The following is a 13147-nucleotide window of genomic DNA, read 5'->3' as shown; positions in this document are numbered from 1 at the left end:
ACCTTTAAGAACTAACCTTTAACTAACTACCTACTATTAGCTAGTTAATTAGCTCTCATCTATGCTTTAATAATGGGACATAGGGAGAGGTGCTGTATAAGGACACAACAGGAAAGAAAATTCAATTTTACAAAAATTTCTCAGTTTGTCCGCAGTTTCTGGTCATATAAACACAACATTTTAGATGAAGGAGAATGAAAAGGCCTGGTGCTGCAGGTGTCCAGCTGTCCATTGTGTTCTAAACTCTTGTTGCCCTCCGGGTCTCTGCGCTGGTCTCATGACTGGAAGCAATGAATTGCTGGTTGTTTGTGACAAAAAGAAGCAATACAGTACAAACACAAGATGTGTTTTATTAATCACACTCCTCGACAATCAGATATGTGCTGGTATTTATGTAAAAATCAAAAGAAACATTTGCTCACAGTTTTTCATAAGGTATTCAATTATCTGCATAGTAAAAATGTCCATATAATAAAGCCAGCTTGAAGGGTAGAATATAAAATCAAAGTTATTTTTTGGGTAAGATACTTGCTGATGGTTTAAAATTGCTAATTAAACAATGAGCTTATCCTTATTTTAGAGAAAAATGTCCATTTTCATCCAGACTTTCTCTTTCTGCTCTCTTTAAAAAATTTTTCAAAAGTAAAGTACAGATTCAGTAAGTTAGCAGCACTCATGAATCATTGTGCCCCAGAGTCACTGAGTTGTTTGGAAACTTCTTACACTACAACTTCATTTCCAGTTTTTGTTTTATTGATTTTTTTTCTTTTCTATATCCTTGTCTTTCTCTGATCTTTTGGATACTTATACGTTCTTAATGTATAAGTCTTTGTCCATTAAATTTGTTTCAGCACAACATTTTTAGCTTTTAATCCTATTTATTTGATCTTTTTTAGGTCATTTAGATTTATGGCTACACAATTTATTCACCCATAATGGCATCCTTTAACGTTTTAACAACATTAGTGGGCACAACTCACTAAATCCATGGTTGTTATAATCATGATCATTACACAACCTGGAAAAATTTTACACAGTTGCAACTTACACTATATGGACAAAAGTATTTGGCCACACCTGTTAAGAATTCAGAGGAACTTTGCGTCGCATTGTCTCTGCAACAAAAGGTGATCAAGCACTAGAGGTAGTGTGGCCGAGTGGTCTAAGGCGCTGGATTTAGGCTCCAGTCTCTCAGGAGGCGTGGGTTCAAATCCCACCACTGCCATTTCTCACACCCAAGATGGTACCTTATATTATATCCTTACATCAGTATGTTTATTATGTTTTACTACACTCAATGAAATTAAAAGCGCCAAAGTAGTTTCCCTGATTCTATGTAGGCTTTGAGCACTTCGCTAAGCACAGTTACTTTGTCGGATCAAGGTGTTGTAGAGTGAACTGTTTTGGAGCCCATTGACCAACAAAGAGATAATCCTTTTTACCAGATCAAGTGATTTTCTGTTTTGTAAACAGAGACAAAAATTGCACTGTCCTCAGCAGAGTGGCGCAGCGGAAGCGTGCTGGGCCCATAACCCAGAGGTCGATGGATCGAAACCATCCTCTGCTAAAATTCCTTGAAGTTCTCATACTCCAACTTTGCTCTTTTCCACACTCATTCTTCTGTCATCTGTGTTGTATCCTAACATCAGTATGTTTACTGTGTTGTACTACATTTAATGAAACCAAGTGGTCACCAAAGTAGTTTCCCTGATTCTATGTAGGCTTCAAGCACTTACCGTTGAGCAAAGTTGCTATGTCATGGTAAGGAGGTGTAGAGTGAACTGTTATTGGGGCCTATTGACCAACAAAGAGATAATCCTTTTGACTTGATCAAGTGATTTGCTGTTTTGTAAACAGAGACAAAGATCATGCAATCCTCAGCAGAGTGGCGCAGCGGAAGCGTGCTGGGCCCATAACCCAGAGGTCGATGGATCGAAACCATCCTCTGCTAAGTGTCCATGACATTTTCATACTTCAAGTTATCCCTTTGCCATGGAGTCCATTTATCCTTAGGTCATCCCTATTGGGATGATATAGGTAACAATTTATCCTGACTAAGGAACCTGCAAGACTTGGCTTGATGAACTCATGGTTTGGCAAGTCATTAAAGAACTGGGATGAACTTTGCGTCGCATTGTCGCTGCAACAAAATGTGATTGAGTGCTAGAGGTAGTGTGGCCAAGTGGTCTAAGGTGCTGAACTTAGGCTCCAGTTTCTCAGGAGGCGTGGGTTCAAATCCCACCACTGCCATTTCTCACACCCAATATGTTACCTTGTATTATATCCTTACATCAGTATGTTTATTATGTTTTACTACACTCAATGAAATTAAAAGCGCCAAAGTAGTTTCCCTGATTCTATGTAGGCTTTGAGCACTTCGCTAAGCACTGTTGCTTTGTCGGATCAAGGTGTTGTAGAGTGAACTGTTTTTGGAGCCCATTGACCAACAAAGAGATAATCCTTTTTACCAGATCAAGTGATTTTCTGTTTTGTAAACAGAGACAAAAATTACACTGTCCTCAGCAGAGTGGCGCAGCGGAAGCGTGCTGGGCCCATAACCCAGAGGTCGATGGATCGAAACCATCCTCTGCTAAGTGTCCATGATGTTTTCATACTCCAAGTTATCCCTTTGCCATGGAATCCATTTATCCTTAGGTCATCCCTATTGGGATGATATAGGTAACAATTTATCCTGACTAAGGAACCTGCAAGACTTGGCTTGATGAACTCATGGATTGGCAAGTCATTAAAGAATTGGGATGGACTTTGAGTAGCATTGGCCCCTGCAACAGAATATGGCTGCCTTCTGGTGTTAGTGTGGTTGAGTGATCTGTTGTGCAGGATTCAACCTCCAGTCTCTCATGAGCCATGGGTTCAAATCCCACCACTGCCATTTCTCACACACAAGGTGTTATCTGTTGCTGTTTTTGTTATATCCTATGATCAGTATGTTCACTGTGTTGTATTACACTTAATGAAACCAAGCGATCACCAAAGTAGTTTCCTTGATTCTATGTAGGCTTTGAGCACTTACTGTTAAGCACAGTTGCTATGTCAGGGTAAGGAGGTGTAGAGTGAACTGTTATTGGGGCCTATTGACCAACAAAGAGATAATCCTTTTGACTTGATCAAGTGATTTGCTGTTTTGTAAACAGAGACAAAGGTCGTGCAATCCTCAGCAGAGTGGCGCAGCGGAAGCGTGCTGGGCCCATAACCCAGAGGTCGATGGATCGAAACCATCCTCTGCTAAGTGTCCATGACATTTTCAGACTTCAAGTTATCCCTTTGCCATGGAGTCCATTTATCCTTAGGTCATCCCTATTGGGATGATATAGGTAACAATTTATCCTGACTAAGGAACCTGCAAGACTTGGCTGATGAACTCATGGATTGGCAAGTTATTTAATCATTTTCAGGTGTTTCAATCAGACCTTTTGCCACAGGTGTATGAAATCAAGCACTTAGCCATGCAGACACTGTGTGCATTTGTGATACAAAATGGGTCATTCGGAAGAACTTAGTGACTTTGACTGTGGTAGGATGGATACCACCTTTGCAATAGGACATTTCATGAAATTTCATCATGGCTGGATATTCCACTGTCAATTATATGTGATATTATTAGAAAGTGGAAGTGTTTGGAACAACAGCAACTCCGCCTAGAAGCATGGTCAATGACTGCTAATGTTATGGTGCATAAAGGTCACCAACAATCTGATGATTCCATAGCAGAAGAGTTCAGAACTTCTATTGACACTAATGTGAACACAAAATCTGTGCAACAGGAGCTTCACTGAATGAGTTTCCGCAGCCGAGCAGCAGCATGCCATCCATCCATCACGAAGTCCAATACAATCATTGATTAGGTTCTTAACTGGTGGGTTGGGGCCCAAAGGTGGGACGCAGAGCTTTGTCAAGTAGGTTGTGAATGTGTGCCTAGTAGAAGTAGAAGTAGACATCGAAACTTCAGTCACCTTCAAAAGCAGAGATGGAATGTTTTATCAAATTTAAAGGATGACATCATCTTAAAGGCAGAGAAAGGAATGCTCATGAAGCTTGGGCTATTTGGGCATTTTTGTCATAAAGGAGGTCAGAGTTGGCAACTTTTGGAAAAGCGGGTGGAACTGGTGAGTAAATTCAAGTCATTTACACAAGGTTATATCTTATTTATTTCCTTTTCTTTGGGTAGAAAAGCTTGGTTTCCACATAAAATGGGATAAATTCACAAGAAATTGCCAGTTTCCATTTAGTCTAGAGATGAAGTAAAAATAAATGTTCTTCTGTAACTAATTGTCCTTTAGACATATTAGTGTTTCTATATCTAATCATATTTTCCCATCTAAGGTCCAAACTACATCCTGCTTTAAATACATTCATGTGGTTGTTATTTTGGTAATTTGGGTTGCAATTTCTCAAGAGTAATATCCTGACACCCAACCAGCTGAGAATCACTGATGTCAGCCGGTGGGAACATGTTTTATCAAGTGACAAATCATGCTTCTTGGATTGGCGTTCACATGGGCTAGTCCTGGTTAGTCAGATACCAGTAGAAAATTACCTGCCTGACTGCATTGTGCCAGCTGTGAAGTTTGGTGGATGAGGGATCATGGTATGGGGCCTTTATTCTGGGTTTGGCCCCTTATCTCCAGTGAAGGACAATATTAATGCTTCAGCTACCAAGACATTTTGGACAATGCTATGCCTCCAACTGTGTGTCGACAGTTTTGGGAAGGCCCTTTGGTATTCCAACATGGCTGTGCCCCAGTGAGGACTATAAAGACATGGTTTGATGAGTTTGATATGGAAGGACTTGACTTGCCTGCACGGAGGCCTGACCTAAACCCCATGGGGCACCTTTATGATGTACCGAAGCAGAGATTTCAAGCCAGGCCTTCTTGTCCAACATCAGGGCCTGACTTCAGAAAAGCTCTACAGAATGAATGGGCACAAATTCCCATGGAAACACTCCAAAATCTTGTAGAATGCCTTCCAAGAAGAGTCGAGGCTGTTATCACTGCCAACTCCATTTCAAATAACATGCACATAAATACAGTGTCATCACAGTCCCTGTTGGTGTAATGGTCAGGTGGCCAAATACTTTTGTCCATTTACTTATAAGAAAACAAGAAGACCTTGAAGGTGAGCAGTAAGGCTTTAAAAGTTTCTTAGGTGTTGCATAATCCGTTAGACTTGTCAAACTTAGCGTTCCTGTCTCATTTAGATGTACTTAACTCACCTGCTGGGATAAAACTGTCTCTCTCTTGCTGCTGCCTTGCTCTGTGGCCTTGGGTACCATTTGTGTGAGACCCTGAAGACACGCAGTGCTGTATCTGATGTATGTCAAGCTGAATCTACATTTGTATTGAGTTAATGAGTGCAGCCTTTCCTTTGGTCCTAACCTGAGGCTAATCTTCATCTGATGTCACGTTTTACCATTATTACTCAGCATGTATGTTTTATGGTATTACACAATAAGCCTACAATTTCAGAATCACAATCCTCTTGAATTTAGGACACTGCTGAACAAGGGATAGGTACCAATACCTAGAAAAGACCTTATTCGATGAAAAAAAAATTAGCTGTTCAAAAAAAATTTGTCATCAGAGGTCGAGTGCACATCTGCAACCTGCAAAAAAGCTGTATTTTAAGCAGTTCAAATTTAACCAAAACAAACCAAATCAAATGCCTTAGCTTTTTTTTAAAGGTATTAAAGTCCTTTATTTCTCACCAGACATAGCTGGGCCCCTGAAAGGCCATACAAATTGACCCTTCTAAGAAGTCAATTAATGATGATTAAGTATGCATGTCTGATGAGTAGCATTAATGCTAGCCCCCTGGACCAACATAGTCCTCCTGGTCCAAGTCAAGAAAGGCCTTCTGGGTAGAAGATAAAGTGCTTCAAAAGTTTTCAATAGTGCATACATCTGAGCCATCATTGTTGTCTGGCCCATTTTTACCAAAAAAAATGCTGTACCCATCTGTTACGCTGTATAGCCTAGCTTCCTTGTCAGTAAAACCAGTGAATTCTTCTTAAAGGAGCAGTGCTCACTGAAATCACTGGAGGCTGATGCCACTACTACTGCTAGGTACCTTATATGGCTTCAAAATACTGAAAGTCCTTTTAAAATAACATTTGGTCGTCCATGCATCCATCTTCTTCCACTTATGGGCCAGGTCACTGTGGTGGCAGGCTGAGCTGGTCAACCCAGACATTCCTCTCCCCAGCAATACTTTCCAACTCCTTCTAGGGCAGGGGTGTCCAAACTTTTTCTACTGAGGGCCACCTACAGAAATGTATAAGGAGACTGGGGCCACTCTAATATCGACGGGGCGAGGTATATGACATTGATTATGTCAGAAGCAGAATAAAGGAGGAGCTGGGGTGGAGGAGGGCAGCAAGAGCAGCAAGCAGAGAGAGCAGCAGAGCATAGCCAGGCAAGCGCAGTTTAAATAAGGCAGCATGAGAGTGATTGGCCAATAGCGTGCTTACAGCAAATCAGCTGGCCATCAGCTGATGTGGGCAGAACTTGAGTGTTAGTGCCTGAACTAACACTAAATGCTCGGTTTTAATGGCTGACGAGGCAAACAGACAATCATTTCCAGGTTTTTGGGATACCAATCATATTTCAGGGGGCGCTGTTTGGCCTTAGCTGTCGCTGGCTCTGCCCCTGGAATAATATTGGTACTGCTACTTGCTGCCAATGCTCATCAGGGATGAGGAAAACCAGAAATGATTATTTTGATAGCCAGTATTCAAATGTGGGCCATATTTTATTTTATTTCTAGAAATTGTACCATGGGCCACATTTTGCCTGCGGGCCATAGTTTGGACACCCCTGTGGGATCCTGATATATAATCCCTCCAGTGCATTCTGGGACTTCCCTTTAGTCCCCTTCCAGCTGGACATTCCCGGATGCGTTTAAAAAGGCATCCTGATCAGATACCCGAACCACCTCATTGCCTCCTTTCGGGGAAAAGGAGCAGCAACTCTGCTTCTAGCTTCCTTTGGGTGTCCGAGCTCCTCACCCTATCTCCATTAATGTAGGAGTAATGTCATAGCTTACTTAAAGTCTAATTTAGCCATTAGCTTAGCTACAACTCTGCATTTTCACAGGGCCATGGCCTGTTGTACCAGTTACGACCAATTGTCTTAGTTATGGAGTCGACTGCACACTAAACCCTACTCTGAAACTAAGCAAGTTCTAACATGAGCTGGTCATTGTTTGGTTACATCACAGAGATTCAAGGTTCATCTTAGAGCACATTTGAACATGAAGCAAAACATTAATGACTAAGCAATCATAGGAGAAAATGCAGAGGCAGAGGGAACTCTGTTTTGAATCCACATTCTAATATTTTCCTTAAATGTCTATGTAATTTTTATGATCATGCTGTTTTTCAATAAATAAATTAAACCACTCAAAGGCACATTGCATGACACAACAGATGACAAATACAGATGGATTTGTTGTGAGTCGATGGCTACAGTATTGTCAGTTCTCAGCTTCATCCTGTTGTTATGACATTACTTTTTGTTGGAACTCTAAAATTGAAATAATTAAATAAAAACAGCACACATTTACATTTCATCTTCTTTTTAAAGGAGTTAAACTAACCTTTAAAGAAAACACTGAAACTGAGTTGCCGGTGTTGCCTGGTCAGACGTCTTCTCTACTTTCTTTAAAAGAGCTAAATGTCAGGATAGAGCTGCCATCACATCCTACTTACTGCTGTCTGTACACTACAAATATCTAACTTTCCTCACAGCCACGAGGGGAACTAAGTTTCATGGAGTGGGTGTTTTCTTTGACTTAATGAGAAAAATCTTGCATAAAACAAGTCTGTAAACCTCTGCTGCAGCACTGAAACACTCACACTCACAGCTTCCATGTAATTACTCTTGAACTGAACCTGTGTGCATTTACATTTTCCTGTTTTCTGGTGACCAGACATGGTTTAAACACCTTAGATACTGCAGGAAACCCAGTGGTAGGCCTCCAGCTGGCTGTGCATGTGTGCGTGTCTTTGCATGAATGTGAGAGGATCACATTATCGTAGGAATATACACAATCTGTTCAAGGTGTAGACTTAAAATAATGAATATCACAGTGAGGAGAGTAGAAGAAGGCTCCTGACAATGTACTGTTTTACGTTCAGTGGGCCAGCTGCATGCTTGCCGACACACAGGCTTCTCCCTGGTTTCTGCCAGGTTGCTCCCATATTTTTAGGACAATCCCCATCGACCTAAGTTTAAGTGTGTTGCAGTAATGTCACTTGAAATGTAATGAATTATGGGGCTATAAAGATGAAAAAAACTAAATGGAGATTAAAACACAAAGATTTTTATACATCACACTGAGTAAACAGTAATGACTAAGCCTTTTTTTTTGGCACAGACTTGTGCTCCCATCTCTTGTGGAACAAAAAGCGAAAAACAAATCATTCCTTCACAAAATAGTCCCCCAAATATTGACATATTTCCCAAAAAGTCCTTGCACTTCTTTGTATTGACTCTATTTGTGCCATTAATCAAAGCAGTTCCTGTAGTGACACAGAGAGCCCCATCACAGCCTCTCTTTCTCTCCATCATGAGCTATTCGGGCCATCTCCTCTAGCATCTAAGTGTTAAGGCATGCTCAGTTCAACACAGCATAATGTGACGATAGAACAGCCTGCCATTGGTTGATAACCCCTTTTCTGGGAAAACAATACAGCTGTTGGCATTTTAGCTTGCAGCAATAAATAATCTAAAATGAATTAAAGGATGTTCAATATTGGATTCTTTCAGTGTTAAAGCAGTAAACATGATTCTCTCATGTAGTTTGTGTTTGACCAGTTTTAAAATGAACCTGTGAAAAACAACAAATTCAAGCAAACTACAATGTAGGCAATCGATTACAGATCATTTTTGATGAGTAATATTGTTGTATTTTTTAACTGAGTTTCCTCCCTAAAGTGTTTCATAAATATTCACCAGAATTAAGGGGACTCAGTGTCCTTTTTTAGTTTGCTTGCTGTGATAAAATAAACTCTGTACTGTTGAAAAAAACACTCTTGTCAAATTCTTTAACATCTGGCCTACAAAGTTGCCAACTCAATAATGTGTACAGCCCAAACTCACCTAGACAGGTCCTACCTGACAAAAAAAAATGTGCTCTACTGGATTGAAATCTGGTGACTGTGGAGGCCAGTGGAGTACAGTGATCTCATTGTCATGTTCAAGAAACCAGTCTGAGATGATCTGAACTTTGTGACATGGTGCATTGTCCTGCTGGAAGTAGCCAATCAGAAGATCATGTTCAGCAACAATACTGCGATAGGCTGTAGTGTTTATACAATGCTCAATTGGTTCTAAAGGTCCCGAAGTTTACCGAGAAAATATCCTCCACACCATTACACCATCATCAGCAGTGTGAATCACTGATACGAGGCAGGATGGATCCATGCTTTCATGTTTTCGCCAAATTCTGACCCTAAATTGAAACTTATCAGACCAGGCAATGTTTTCAGATTCTTCTATTGTTTAATTTTGGTGAGTCTATGTGAATTGTAGCCTCAGTTTCCTGTTCTTAGCTGACAGGAGTAGCATCGGGTATGGTCTTCTGCTGTTGCAGACATGTTGTGCATACCTTCACCTGTTGTTCTGCATACCTTGGCCATAACAATTGGTTGAGTTACTGTTGCCTTTCTGTCATCTCGAACCAGTCTGCCCATTCTCCTCTGACCTCTGACATCAACCAGGCATTTTGTGATCACTGGATCTTTCCCTTTCAGACCATTATCAGTAAACCCTAGAGATGGATGTATGTGACAATCCCAGTAGATCTGCAGTTTGCCCTTCTGGCACCAATAACCATGCCACATTCAAGGTCACTCAAATTCCCTGTTTTCCCCATTCTGATGCTTGGTTTAAACTGAAGCAAGTTGTCTTGACAACATCTACATACCTTAATGCATTGAGTTGCTGCCATGTGATTGGCTGATAAGCTGTTTTTGTTAGCAAGCAATTGAACAGGCGTACCTAATAAAGTGGTCGGTGAGTGTATACCACCATTTGGCATACTGCCAGAAATGTATTTGCTGTATGCCATTTTACATTTCATTAGTACATTAAGCACCAGTACACAGTACAATAAATCGGAAAATTCAGCCCTGGTTCTGTGTACAGAGAAATCCTACGTGGCTTTGATTTTGGACCATTTGTTATCAACCCTTAGATGCATAAGTGACCGGACCCTACACTCTTCCATAAGTGGGTCAAAAATGACCCGTGTTAGAATCAATGTGTTTTTAGCCACTTTTGTTATTTTTTGCTTAAGAATAATTATATGTAATATGTTTTGTGTTTTATTTTGGTTCACACAAGAATGATTTCATGTGTGAAATCTTGTTATTTTTCACTTTTTTGACATTTTTAACATTAAAAAAATGTAGGAAATTGGAAAAGAAGGTTACACAACAGCAATAGAACAATGTCAACATCCATTTTGTATGTGTGTGCGTGCGTGTGTGGGGGGTGTTTGAGTATAGGTCTTTGCACACTGAATGCACTTTTTTTTTTTCGTCCGAATTATTTTTTCTGGAACAGGTTTGATTTTATGCGAATTTTCGCATTAGACCAAGTCCTTTAAATGGGTGATTAATGAGTCAGCTCAGCACCTGCTGCTTCCTTCTCACTCGCTCTCTCACACCTGCCAGCCCTGCCACTCTCTCTCTCTCCCTCTTTTGCACTGAAAGCTCACTTTAAACATTGTAGTCTGCCTGTGTGTAATGTGGAGAGCAATCATGGCAATATGACAGATAAAGGCATACGTTTGTTCTCACAGCCACCTAACGGAGAATGTATTAAAAGTTGTTCTCCATCTTGGCTCATCTCTGATTTAAGAGCTGGTGCCATATGAAGCTCTGTTGGGTTGGATGGATCCAGTGTGATTTTTTTTAATGCACAACTATAGCAAAGCAAGCTCACAAGTGCTGTTGAGTAAGGACCGTGAATAAAATCAAGGAAATACATGATATTCCATCAGACACTCCTGAAGCTTTTTAATCAGCCTCTTCTCTTGTGCTTTGCCCATCTAAACACCGCTTCACTTGCACCACTTGCATGCTATCAGGATCCAACAGTATAGGAATCAACGTAATAAAGCTGATTTTGTTGCTGTCTCCCCCTCATGATGCATGTAGTAAGTACATGGCATCAGAGAAAATAATACTGTTTATAATCCACTTCTAAAGCGGATCTTTAGATTTCTGTTATGTGAAAGTTTAGCTGACAGAAACAGAGAAAAAGAAATTTCAACAGACAGCTGAGAAGGAGGAGGGAGAGCAGAGGATTAATAACATTTTAGAAAATTCCAAGAAGGGAGTGTGATATTAATTAAAAGCATTCACCCGTAACTGATTAACAACACAAACAAATTGGCTCTAAAGAGTCTCACATCCTCCATAATGTTTCACACTTAAAAGAGAAATTTCAGTTTGGAATCCTCGGTCTTTTTTGTTATATGTGAAGTTGAAAATAGTTCAATTATTCACTGTCCAAGGAGCTCTGACTTCACCTTTGCCCTTTATGTATAATATGGTGACTGAACTATTAGCCAAAGTGGGTTGGTGGTGAAATGACTGAGGATTTTACTGGTGTGAATAAACTGACTGAACTTTTAAGAGAAGAGTAATGTGGTCCTAAAAAAATAGCTATATATACAGCTTCTATTTGAATAAGGTTGAACAGTTCTACAATCAATCTTTATTGATTATATAAAATATCATGGTCAATATAATTTAACTTTTATTACCAAAAAAAAAAAAACCTTCAATGTCAAAGTGAAAACAGATTTCTACAAAGTAATGTAGGTTTAATAAAAATATGTAATGTAAAGTAAGTGACTGCATTATTCACCCCCTTTTAAGTGACTGACCTAATTCAACAGATGTCCTGCCAACTGGTGCTGGTAGTCTCACAGTTAGTGTAAAAGGGTTCTGCTAAGTACAGTGAATGTGTCTCAAGTGATTTTATTATAAAGACACCTGTGTCTGAAAGGTCCAGTCATTAATCAGTATTCCTGGCTACCAATACATCATGAAGACTAAAGAATACTCCAAGAAACTCAGAGAAAAGGTTCTTCAAACATGTAAGTTAGGGGATGGAAAGGAATAGGGAACATGAGCAAATCTGCTTGGGGCACGCCATCCTCACAGACTGAGTGAGAGTGCAAGATGGAGACTAGTGAGAGAGGACACCAAGACACCTATGACTACTCTGAAGGAGTTACAAGCTTCAGCAGCTGAGATGGGAGAGACAAGAGTTAAATAAATGCTGCAAAATAGAGCAAAGAGGAAATCTTGTTCAGTCTGCAAAACTAAAAACAAAACAAAACAAAAAAAGGCTTCAGAGAAGATTTATTTTCCAACAAGACAAATACAGGCAAAGTCAAAGCCCAGACCCCAACCCAATAGAGAATTTGTGGCTGGACTTGTAAAAGGGCTCTTCACATCAGATCCCTGTGCAACCCGACAGAGCTTGAAGAGTTTTGCAAAAAGAATGGGAAAAATTGCAGTGTCCAGATGTGCAAGCCTGATTGAGACCTATCCTCACAAATTATATTGACTTTGATTCATTTTTAAAATCATTAAAAGGCTAAAAAAATCAGAGAGGATTAATATTTTTATAAGCACTGTATGGAAACTGGTTCTGTTGAAGGCGGCAATGCTGTTTGCCCATGTGGGAGGGTCGGTAAGATAAAGAATGTCTGTGTTGGCATGGTGGGCGGTGAGAACTAGCTGGTAGTAGGGTAGCTTTGGGATGCTAGCGATAATTGTTTAGCCTTCTGGGGGTGGGGGGTCGTAAGACAAACTGGAAGAAACAGAGATTTTCACTTGATAACCTTGCAAAAGTTGGCTACTTGCTGCCCCTTTGTCTGCACAGTTGACTTTTGGGGGTCAATACAGAGTTTAGAGGTGTCTTCACTGAGTAAGCATGGTGTGAGTAGGGCACAAGTATCTTGCCTGTACTTAAAAATACAGAGTAAATAGTCACAACAAGTGATGCATTGACTGTTAAAATATGGAAGGATGAGATTCTGTGGTCATACTCAGCAGAAGATACAAGGTACCGCTTTGTGCACAGGGGGTACCAAAATCCACACA

General features: G+C 40.2%; 2 non-coding genes across 2 annotated transcripts; both read left to right on the top strand.

Annotated features, from left to right (window-relative positions):
- Nucleotides 1–1143: 1143 nt before the first annotated feature.
- On the top strand, nucleotides 1144–1225 carry trnal-uag. Its single transcript has one exon. It is a non-coding gene; the product is annotated as a tRNA-Leu (tRNA).
- Nucleotides 1226–2168: 943 nt separating this feature from the next.
- trnal-uag lies at nucleotides 2169–2250 on the top strand. Its single transcript has one exon. It is a non-coding gene; the product is annotated as a tRNA-Leu (tRNA).
- The last annotated feature ends 10897 nt before the right edge of the window (nucleotides 2251–13147 follow it).

Source organism: Cheilinus undulatus, linkage group 7, assembly GCF_018320785.1.
Source record: "Cheilinus undulatus linkage group 7, ASM1832078v1, whole genome shotgun sequence".
NCBI lineage: Eukaryota > Metazoa > Chordata > Actinopteri > Labriformes > Labridae > Cheilinus > Cheilinus undulatus.
The sequence above is the reverse complement of the archived record's forward strand: the minus strand, read 5'-3'. Positions and strand labels throughout refer to the sequence as shown.